Raw genomic sequence first — 11,281 nt, forward strand, 5'->3', positions numbered from 1 at the left:
TCCAACTCCTGGGCTCAAGCGAGTCTCCTGCCTCAGCTTCCCAAGTAGCTGGGACCACAGGCGCCCACCACAACGCCTGGGTATCTTTTGGTTGCAGCCATCGTTGTTGTTTGAAGGGCTGGGCTAGATTCTAACCCACCACCTTAGGTGTATGTGGCTGGCACCTTAGCCACTTGAGCCACAGGCATCGAGTATTTTCTTATAAAAATCCTTCATCCACCAGATATTTATTTTCTTTACCATTATCTATAAATTGAAGGCATTAATACCTACTTCTTGGAATGCTTAAGAGTAAAATGAGATAGAAAATCACCTGTGAAGTGAGTAAGCTGAAAACAATGGTGGTCTATGCACAAGGCTTTGGGTCACTTCAGGGCATTTGAAAAATGTCTTCTGCCTGTTTACTAATATCACAAGCCTTGTGAATGGAAATGCATCTCAAATCTTTGGGTTATTACCAGTCAGTGTTCAACAGTGTTATAATCCTTATGGTTACAGAGTACCAGAAATTTAAACTGTTAGTAATTTGATTTTGTTAAATCAGTTTACATAGCTCTGGGTCTAACTACACAAGGATAAGCAAATATTTTGGGATAAATGAACAAGTACCGTGCGTATGCTAATATAAGCAAGAGGTTCTCAATGTGAAAACTGCTCCCATTTATTCAACAAATATTTACTGAGAACCTACTGTGAGTCACGCAGAATGCCGACTAGAGTTTCATCTTACCAACATTTTATTAAAGCTGTATTCCCAAAGTTTGTGCCTTGAGGTAAATTCTGTGGGTAAATGTCTCCTGCTTTAAGGAAATGCCAAATTTTTAGGGTAGCTGTATTAAATGCTGTGTCTTTAGCATGTTTTGTAAAGATAGAATAACTATGAGAAAAAATTGCCTGACCATTGTTTTTTTAAAAAAAAATCCTAAAGCTTAAATATTAATAGCTATGCAATAGTTATTTACTGAACAATAATTAGAATAGAACAATTGGAATTCCGTGCATGACTATTCTTTAGGCTACCGCTGTACTACCAAAAGCTTAGCAGAGCAAAGCACAGGGTGATTCTTGGCATTGATGTATGTGCTCAGTTTTACTCCATATTGGAGAGAGCAAGTTTCAAGGATTTTGAGCAGGAGACAGAGATGTCACTGTCCAGATTAGCACTCTGTACTTGCCCACCTGGCTGTGGCTTGTAACTGGCAGCTGGGCAGCCCTCAGTAAGGCTACCCCGCTAGCTACATCATCAGGCGTCACACTGTGGTGCTCGCTTAGCCCCAAAAATGCAGTGAGGCAAGTAAAGGGATTAAATTGTGAAAGTATAATGTAATAATTAGGGCAGCAATTGTAAGGAAGATTGGAACGGCCCCTCCTTTCTGTGGCCAAATACAGTAGTGATCGCGATTGAACTCCAAAGATGTTGCAAGTGGCCCAGACTCTGATTTTGTCTCGGCAGCTGCCACCGAACGCGTGCTCGTGCCCTCGGCAGCTCTGCAGCCAAACTACCCTTGACAGATAGTAGTCTCTTCCTCCCCTCCCTTGAGGAAAATTCTCCAGGGAATAAGAAGAGATTACATAACTCCCCTTGAGAACAAGCCTTTCTACAGACGTAGAGCCCTCATGGCCAGGATGTTATGTAAGTGTGACTATCGCCTCACCAGGACCTGGTTCTGCTCTCATGGCCTTAGGAGACACGTGTATCCGAAGGCACGTTCATGGACAGTATTGCCTCTCTAGAACCTTTATTTCTTATTGTAATAATTTATTTTTAGGATCGGTTATCAGATGTAAGTTTTTAAAAGTTGGGCAAGATACTTCTTAAAGTTGGAACCGAAAGAACATACATACAGATGGTTTCTTGAGAAAGGAATTCAAATGGTTATTTTCAAAACTAAATGTGGTATTTCTGTTGTGAATGGCAGTTAATCAGAGATTTCAGTGAAAGTCAACCAGAAAGGCATACTTTTTATTTATTGACTGTTTCCAAAGTATCATTGAAAAACTATTGAATTAGGCCGGCCCTGGAGTAGAAGTCAAGGTTTTGGTTTTTTGTTTTTGTTTTTGCTGACCCAAATCCCTGGTAAAGAACTTTGGCAGTTCTGTCCTGTCATTCAAGAGGGCAATAAATGTGGCATTTTCATTGTCAGTTTCTAAGCATATTACTTTTGGGGGCTGTGATATTGTTACTCTTTTTTGTTTGTTTTGTTTTCCAATTCTAGTTTTGCCCTCAATTCATCAATGAATGGGGATTTGGGAGGAAAAAGGAGGACCTTCTCATCAGGAGTTTTTGCTTTTTGACTCTTATTAAGGAGGTAGAAGAGGGACAACAACTTTACATCCAAAAAAGGTCAATGTATATTTCATGATTTAACACCCAAAAGACTAGTCCCGTACAGTTTTTGTCTATATGTAAGGAAAGTAATATATACCATAGCCATTCCAACTGCTCATTCTAGTTCTAGAGAAGAAGATATTTTTCTTTCTCTTACATTTAAGGAAGAAAAAATTATATAGTTAAAAATAGGGGTTTTTTAGACATTTGTTGGCTCATAGGTTTTAGATTCACATAATACCAGGCCTTAGTGTCGGCCACTTACCAGCTGGGAGAGTTTCACCTCTCTGTGCCTGTATTTCCCAGATGAGGAGGGTAAAATGAGAGAGTTCATGAAAGGGCCTGTCCCATAGTAGGTGTTCAATCAATATGACTGGGTACTCAAGCATGGGATGGTTCAAATAATCTAGCACAGAGAATTATCCTTGTTGCTAAACTGGAAGGATGCGCATATAACCTTCCTGGGCTCACAGTTACCCACCCTAGAGCTGATAACAAAGCCTTTCCCTGTAGCCATTTCTGGCTTTTTCTGTTTAGAGGCATTTAGGTGGAATACTTGGAAATTTATTCTGTTGTATTTAGTTCTGTGGCAATCAATTAACTTTTTCCCCCTGTGATAAGGATGTGAAGCTAAGTAAATTAAAAAAAAAAATCCTGAATCTTGAAACTTGCATGAAACATGAAATTTCTAGTTTAGCTTCACATGTGGGATTTAAGAGCTAAAGAAGTAGAATATCCTTGCAGCGTGAGATGTGGGGGGTGACTCTTCTGAGAAATAAGTCCACTCTGAGCACTGTGGGCCCTGGGATAGCAGTTCAGGGCGCACCCACATACCACATATGTAAATATGTCAAAGTTGTAAAGCAGGATAACAAACAGCTGGGTGAAACGGGGTCCAGGCTCTTATGGGACCAAATGTGCTTTGATAATGGTCCATGCTTTTTATTTTTCAGTCTTAGACTCCTAGGAGTTTTGCATGAGAGAGAAGCAATACAGAGAGAGCTGGTCCTTGGTCTGTGACTCGGCTTGTACATAATCTGGATAGTGCTGCCCACATGTTGAAGGCCCAATCAATGACCCTTCCCAATAGTTCTCCTTTGACCTGGTGCAAGTCCAATAATGAGCATACCAGTAGGGCAGTTTAGTCCACTCCAGCTTCCAGAGCTTGGACCTAGAAGAAAGGTCTTCTCAGACCCTGTGATTTAGCCACAGAAAAGAGGGTCACAGGTACTTGATAGCCTGGATTGCACAAGGGACAGTTCCAGCTGGACTTGTCCTCTTAACGTCCCCGTGGCACTTTGAATGGGCTCTTTGAACTATGGATGCCTTCTAAAGCCCAGGGCTCTCAGGAAGAGGCTTTCCTTGTGCAGGCATAAAAGTGGCATTGAAAGAAACCAAAACACACTAAGGTAGCATTGGTAAGAGACTAAATCTCACCTTAAACTTGGACTGTGAAAGATGAGGCATTTGCATGCAAACCTTGTCCTCGATGCAAAGGAGCACAGGCCTTGGGTCTGGTGCTGCCAACTTCTTTTGTCCACTATAAGTGGCCTGACTCCGTGCTGAAGCCAGCAGTGCAGTCCTCGAAGGTCTTCCCTGGGTGTCGCATCTTTGTTGCCATCTCATGCTATTTCATGAGTATTTGCATTAATGGAGGAAATAAGAACTCACAAACTGAGGATGTGTGCATCACATGAACTTTTCAAAGACAAATAAAATATTTTCTCTTTAATTTCGTGTTTAGAGAAAAAATAGTCTACAGTAAGTGGCAGCTTTACAATTCTCTGTTCTAAAATTAAAATCCAAAATAATGTGGAAATATCTAAGTTGACTTGTTGAATCTCAGTTATTATCAGCTTGAATACAGTATTAAAAATAGAAATAATTTTTTTTTTTTTTTAAGACAGTCTCACTTTGTCACCCTCAGTAGAGTGCTCTGGCATCACAGCTCATAGCAACCTCAAACTCTTGGGCTCAAGTGATCCTCTTGCCTCAGCCTCCCAAGTAGCTGGAACTAAAGGTGCCTACCAAATGCCCAGCTATTTTTAGAGACAGGGTCTCTCTCTTGCTCAGACCAATCCATCTGCATTGGCTTTCCAGAGTGCTAGGATTACAGGCATGAGCTACTGTGCCAGGCCTCAGATATAATATTTTCAAAAGAAATGGTGATTTATGTGCTTTAATCCAGAAGACTTGCCTTTGTAGTAAGTTTAATTAACTTCTTCATTATATTTATTTATTTTTGGAATCTGAGTGTTTAAAAAAATGTATTAATGATGCCAAATTATAAATATCTAATATTATTCCACTCTTGTCGTTTTAATGGTTAGGTTAGTGTTTATTTCAACAGTAAAAGTATTGTAGACTTTCTTTTGGTAGAGACGTGTTATATGAATGGAGGTCCCCAAACAGCAAAATTTACAATTTTACATCTTTTGGTTTTGATTTAGTGGAAGGACTTCTTGGGATAAGTGAGTAGTGATTCTTTGTCCATGGTTTTCCTGAATTTTAGGAATTCACCTAAAATTGTCATACTTCTGAGCATGTTGCAGACCTACTAAAAAAAGGCTAGATAGTAAATTAGGCAGTTTAAATATCTTAGCATATCAAATATTTTAGGATACGTGGGCTATATGCTTTCTCTGTTCCATACTCCTCATTTTGATTTTCAAGCTGTTTAAAAATATAAAAACTGCTCTGAGCTAGGGGACATATAAGAAGAAGCCTGAGGCTGGATTTGACCTGCTGGCCATAGGTTAGGTAACTTTTAGACCAAATACTCTCTTAATCTTTCTTGTATGCAACATTGATTAACAAGATTTTTTGCTCCAGAGGATTTTTTAGGCAGCTTTGCATACATTATCATTTATTTAAACTGAAGCCAAGTACTCTATCATGATGATTTTTTAGTCCATTATTACCATTTTCAGAATATTTTTACTTCTTCAAGGATCAGAATTTTTTTAGTCTCTTTTCTCTGTTTCTATTTTTTTTGTTTTTTTAGCTGGGGCTGGGTTTGAACCCACCACCTCTGGCATATGGGGCCAGCGCCCTACTCCTTTGAGCCACAGGCCCCACTCTCTTTTCTCTGTTTCCATACAACTATGTGTGTTAAGCCTGTTTGAGCTACACATATGTGAGCACTGTGACATAGGCATGAGTCTATATACATCTGTGCATATGTATTAATTAGCTAATCAGAAAACAGAATTAATATAAATTAAGTGGCAGAGTGGCTGAAGGAAAAACTTGGACCTTCAAGTTGTATAAAATTAGAGTGATTAATTTAAGAGATTATATTTCGTGGTTGGTATTTATTGATTGATTTATTTTGAGACAGAGTCTTGCTCTCTCACCCAGGATAGAGTGCAGTGACATCATCATAGTTCACTGCTACCTCAAGCAAGCCTCCTCAGCCTTTCCCAGTAGCTGGCTATAAGCATGTACACCATGGCTGGCTAATTTTTCTGGGTTTTGTAGAGATGGGATCTCATTCTTGCTCAGGCTCCAACTCCTGGTCTCAAGTGATCCTCCCTGTTTGGTCTTCCAAAGTGTTAGGATTACAGGTATGAGCTACAGTGCCCAGTCTTGATCTTGATCAAGGAGAGGAAAAAGAGAAGAAAATGAGGGTGACGCCTGTGGCTCAGTGGGTAGGGCACCAGCCCCATATACCTATGGTGGCAGGTTCGAACTCAGTCCCGGCCAAACTGCCACAAAAAAATAACCAGGGGTTATAAATGGGCACCTGTAGTCTTAGCTACTCGGGAGACTGAGGCAGGAGAATCTCCTCAGCCCAGGAGCTGGAGGTTGCTGTGAGCTGTGATGCATCACCCAACCAAGGGTGACAAAGTGAGACTCTGTCTCTAAAAAAAAAAAAAGAAAGAAAGAAAGAAAGAAAATGAAGTGATTCTGATCATCACTATATTTTTGTCCTTCAAATGTTCGGAATTCAAATTTGCAGACACTGGAATCTCTGGTGTCATTTACATGTTTATTAAACACAGTGTTACGTTACTGTATTTTGAAAGTCATTTAAAACCAACATATCATTTTAACTTTTGACTCATAGGGTACATTTTTCCTGTTGGGTAACACTGGATAAGAGCCTATCCCATGTAAGGAGTATATGCCAATGGCATTCAGGGAGGAGATGAATTTGTAATAAACTTTTAATGCTGTGTTAAAATCCTCAACTATAGTTCCCTGTCAGATTAGGTAAACAGAATGCACTTTCCCAGCACTGTATTTGCAAAATGGGTAACTCCTTTACTGTCTGTGTTACTTCACAATGGTTGGGAAGAAGTGGTAGTGTTATTCCTATAATAAAATGATGTTATTATTTTTTATTTGTTTATTTTTTTTGAGACAGAGACTTGCACTGTGGCCCAGGCAGGAGTGTAACAGCATCATCATAGCTCACAGCAATCTGCACTCCTGGAGTCAGTTATTCTCTTGCCTCAGCCTCCATAGTAGCTGAGACTATGTGCACGAGCCACCACCTCCACCAGATATTTCCATTTTTGGTAGACAGGAGGTCTCACTCTTGTGCAGGCTGGTCTTAAACTCCAGACATCAGTTTCTCCTCTTGCCGAGGCATCCCCAAGTGCTAGCATTATAGGTGTAAGCTAGCAAAGCTGGCCTATACTCTTACTTAATTTTGTAAACTTTAAGAGAAAAATAAATAAAACTCTATGCACTTAGAAAATAAAATAAATTCCCCATGGCTCACCTGCGCCAGTGTTCTTGGAAGTGGTAGCATGAAGTTAGGCTGCCCTTCCGGGGCTGATGGTGGGTGAAACTGGCATGAAGACCTGGTGCCTTTTCTGGTTCCAGTGTGGTAACATTTCCTATCCTGACTTGGGCTGTTGAAACATACCCATTTCTAATTCAATCACTCTCTTACGGAAAGGAATCCTGGGTTGACATCTCTTTCAAGGATGTTCTTTGTAATTTTCTTTTCCAAGCCTGCCCCAACCTACAACCTGTGGAATCCATCGGCTCTCCCTACGAGTAACTCTACAGAAAGTAGTTTGTGTTGTTCACATACTCCAGTAGGAAGGACCTCACAGATCACTTCTAAATAATTCTTGTAAAAATGCCATTGACTTTCCTCCCCATTTGAGGTGGAATTTTACATTGGCGATCAGACATCTTAGGGGGTGTGTGGCTGACTCTGCCTGCAGGTCACTGGACTTTACCCAGGACCCACCATCCGTTATCTGCATTATCTGAGGGCTGTTTGTTTTGATGAAGGTCGTGGGGGCTGTTCTTTGATTACACGATAAACTAAACAAAGGCATCCGTGGTCTCTTAACTTTCTAGCAGCTTTCCGTAATTTCTTTCTTTTTTTTTTTTGAGACGGAGCCTCAAGCTATCCCCCTGGGTAGAGTGCCATGGCATCACGCTCACAGCAACCTCCAACTCCTGGGCTCAAGCAAGTCTCCTACCTCAGTCTCCCAAGTAGCTGGGACCACAGGCGCCCGCCACAACACCTGGCCATTTTTTGGTTGCAACCATCATTGTTGTTTGGCGGGCCCGGGCTGGGGATTCGAACCCACCACCTTAGGTGTATGTGGCTGACGTCTTAGCTGCTTGAGCCACGGGCGCCGAGCCCCGTAATTTCTTCTTACCCTCCCTTAACCCAGAACCAAGTCATGAACTTAAGGCTGTTTGGTCCAGACCTCCGGAGAGTAGCCTCAGTCCACAGAGCATCATATGTGCATATTATACTCTGGAGTACAAAATAATAGGGATGATACTTTCTGTCCTTTATATTTTTCAAATGGTATGGATATGTTAAAATAATTATACAATAAAAACCATTACTGGAGAAAACTCGGACTTAGTTCTGGCTAACCCCTGGTATAGTATTTTAGAATGCTCACACAAAATGTAGGAAGGAAAGCCGTGATGAGAGATGAGAGTTCTCTTGTTAGGAGTTCCTTTTAATGTGGGTCAATTTTGTTTTGGGAATTAGTTGTAGAAGTGAATAGCTCAATAGGACTTGCTAAATCTGTAGGAAAGAGAACACCGGTTCTTTTTAAAAGACAAGGTGCTGGGCAAGTTGAGAGATGCGGTGGAATAGGGTTCAGAATTTTGACACAAATGAATGGTATGGGTCAGAATTGTTTTTTTTTTCCAACTTGATAATAATTCATTTTCTGATAGAGTATTTGATAAACTTAGATGATATCTCAGAAGTTGTAAAGTACACTAATTCCCTCAAGTTATAAACTATGTTAATTCACTTTCTTTTAAAGTTGCTGATAATGGAATTTCAATCATGTGAAGGTCTAGTCATTGGAGTTCTTTATATGGTTTACAAAGTTTCACATAAAAGCAAAATTAGGTGAAGGGTGTAGGTGAAATGTGTTAGTGTTTCTATGTAGAACTTATAAGTAAAGTGGCTGGGCATGATGGTGCTGACTGGTAATCTCAGCACTGTGGGAGTCCTAGGCCTGGGGACCTTTTAAGCCCAGAACTTTGAAGCCAGCCTGGGCAACAGAGGGGACCTGAGTTGGATGTGAGCTACAAGGTTACTATGATGCCACTGTATCCCGCTGTACCCTAGCCTGGACAACAGAGGGAGAATCTGCCTCAAAAAAAAAAAAAAAAAAAGTACAGACTGTAGGTTTAGTGCTCGTGGCACAGTGGTTAGGGTGCTGGCCGTATGCATTGAGGCTGGCAGGTTCGAACCTCACCCAGGGCCAGCTAATCAACAATGACAACTGCAACAAAAAAATAGCTGGGTGTTGTGGCGGTGCCTACAGTCCCAGCTACTTAGGAGGCTAAGAATCACTTAAGCCCACAAGTTTGAGGTTGCTGTGAGCTGTGACACCAGGACACTCTACCAAGGGCGACATAGTGAGACTCTGTCTCAAAAAAAAAAAAAAAAACATTTAAAAGAAATGATATTTACACAGAACATAAAATTTGCCCTCCTGGCCATGTTTATGGATATAATACATGGGTGTTAACTGTGGGCTCACTGTTGTGCAACTTTTCATCCTGTCAAAGTGAAACTCTGTACTCATTACAGAATAGCTCTCTGTTTCCCCAAACCGCCAACCCACCACTGCTCCACTCCCTGTTGCCGTGAGTTTGGCTTCTCTAGATACCTCATGTAAGTAGAATCACGCAGTATTTGTCTCTTTTTGGTGACTGGTTTCTTTCACTTAGTGTGCTGTCCTCAAGGTTCGATGTTGTGTATGACAGATTTCATTAGTACAGTGCAGAACGGCAGTCCCCCGTTTTCTGTGGGGTATGTATTCCAGGACCACTCCCAGGGGGTGCCAGAAACCACGATAATACTGCACTCTCTATATAGTAGATACACTTTGTTTTTTATTTAATAACAAAAATGTATTATTTATTCAATAAGCATTACAAAAATATCCTGTCCTGTATCACTCCCCCTCACATGAATAGCTCTCAAATGAGATTCTTCAAATTTTACATTTTTTCCATTGTGGCTCATTCTTGGCTTCTTCATCATCAACTGGGGCAAGCAGGGTTTGGGGCTGAGTCTTGGAATACGCTGGAGCAACCCAAATGGATTGTCTTCTGCTGCTTTGGCATGACGCAAAATGGCTTCCCGGGGGTTGCTGTCATCCATTTTGTCTAAAGCAATGTTCTTTACGATGTAGGATGACAGAGTGCCCCCGTGGGTTCCAACTGGGCCACCACGACCTGGGCCTGCTGCAGGAGGTTCCGGCTTGTGTGACTCCAGGGCATCCAGCCTGTCCTTCTCCAGCTGTTTCCTTGTACTCCGTTGGCGGGGCTCATGGAACATAGGCGAGGCCTGAGGGGTGATGATGTAGTCCTGGGTTAGAGTCTCAGCTTGTTTCGCCTTCTGCTGGGTTTTAACCACACATAATTTTGCCCCCCTCTGACTTTTGTTGGAGTCTTAATAGACTTTAGGGAAACCATTTCCAGTTCCAGCCATGATCTGGTTTAGCTTTGGATGCCACAGGCAGCGGACGACACTCGCGTCTGTGATGTCTATCTCATACACCCTTGGGAAAGTCCTATGCTCAAAGAAAACGAGTTTGCCGCTACCACATCCCCTTTGAGCAGATGCACCAGTGACTAGGAGTTTATCATCTGGACTGAAACAGCAGTCAGTCCTTGGGAACATGGTGGGAAGACCTAAGGCTGAAAAAAGTGGCTTATTAAATGATGTCCCATAATTTTAACGTATCATCACCTCCATGAGAGGCAAGGACATGACCATCATAGGAAAAAGTCATGCAAAAGAAAGGTCTGAGCCTGGGTCATGAGCCTGTTTATAGTGGAATTTAGGAAGAACAGTTAAAGTTCGGTCCCGGATCTGTACGCTTCCATTCTGGCAGGCACCTGCTATGAGATTCCCGTCTCTAATATATGTGAACACAGTGGGAAGGACTTTTTTACCCTGCCTTGTCTGTGGCTGAAGGACACTTTTTTGCTTCTTTGGCATTTCAACTTCCCATATCCTCACAGTCGCATCATTTGAGCAAGTCACAGATTCTCCCTTTATTTCGGGATGCCAGGCACCAGTACAAAGCATTGCTGTGTGGCCCTTGATGTCGGCCTTGCCCACAATATGCTGATCTCCCTTTATACGTTCCATTACCTCAAAACCATCCCTGTCAATCCCCTTGGCCTGAGAGCTTCCAGATACAAGCATCATGTCTCCTGTGTTACTATGATGCAATGACTTGATCTGATGGCACTCACAGGGCTGAAGAGATCAAAATGCCTTACAAGAAGCATCCATTCCTGCAAAATCCCCAAATTTAACATCATAGTCCTGTCCTCTAGTCGCCAAACGGGCGCCCGAGGGATCCAGACCCACAGCAGACACTGTTTTAGTGCTGTGCTTAGGTGTTATTCCAGGTGAATCAGGAATCTTTGTTATAGTGCCGTGCTTAGGTGTTATTCCATGTGAATCAGGAATCTTCTGGACAGGAA

General features: G+C 41.8%; 1 protein-coding gene and 1 pseudogene across 4 annotated transcripts in view; one reads left to right on the forward strand and one right to left on the reverse strand.

Moving 5' to 3' along the window:
- ESRRG (estrogen related receptor gamma) overlaps nt 1-11,281 on the forward strand; it is a 600,546-nt gene that overhangs the window by 419,766 nt on the left and 169,499 nt on the right. The window lies entirely within an intron of this gene.
- The window catches only part of LOC111728555, a 5,401-nt pseudogene continuing 3,894 nt past the window's right edge, over nt 9,775-11,281 (reverse strand).

The sequence above is a fragment of the Otolemur garnettii genome, unplaced genomic scaffold, assembly GCF_000181295.1.
Source record: "Otolemur garnettii isolate 467f Iridium unplaced genomic scaffold, OtoGar3 scaffold00168, whole genome shotgun sequence".
Classification (NCBI taxonomy): Eukaryota; Metazoa; Chordata; class Mammalia; order Primates; family Galagidae; genus Otolemur; species Otolemur garnettii.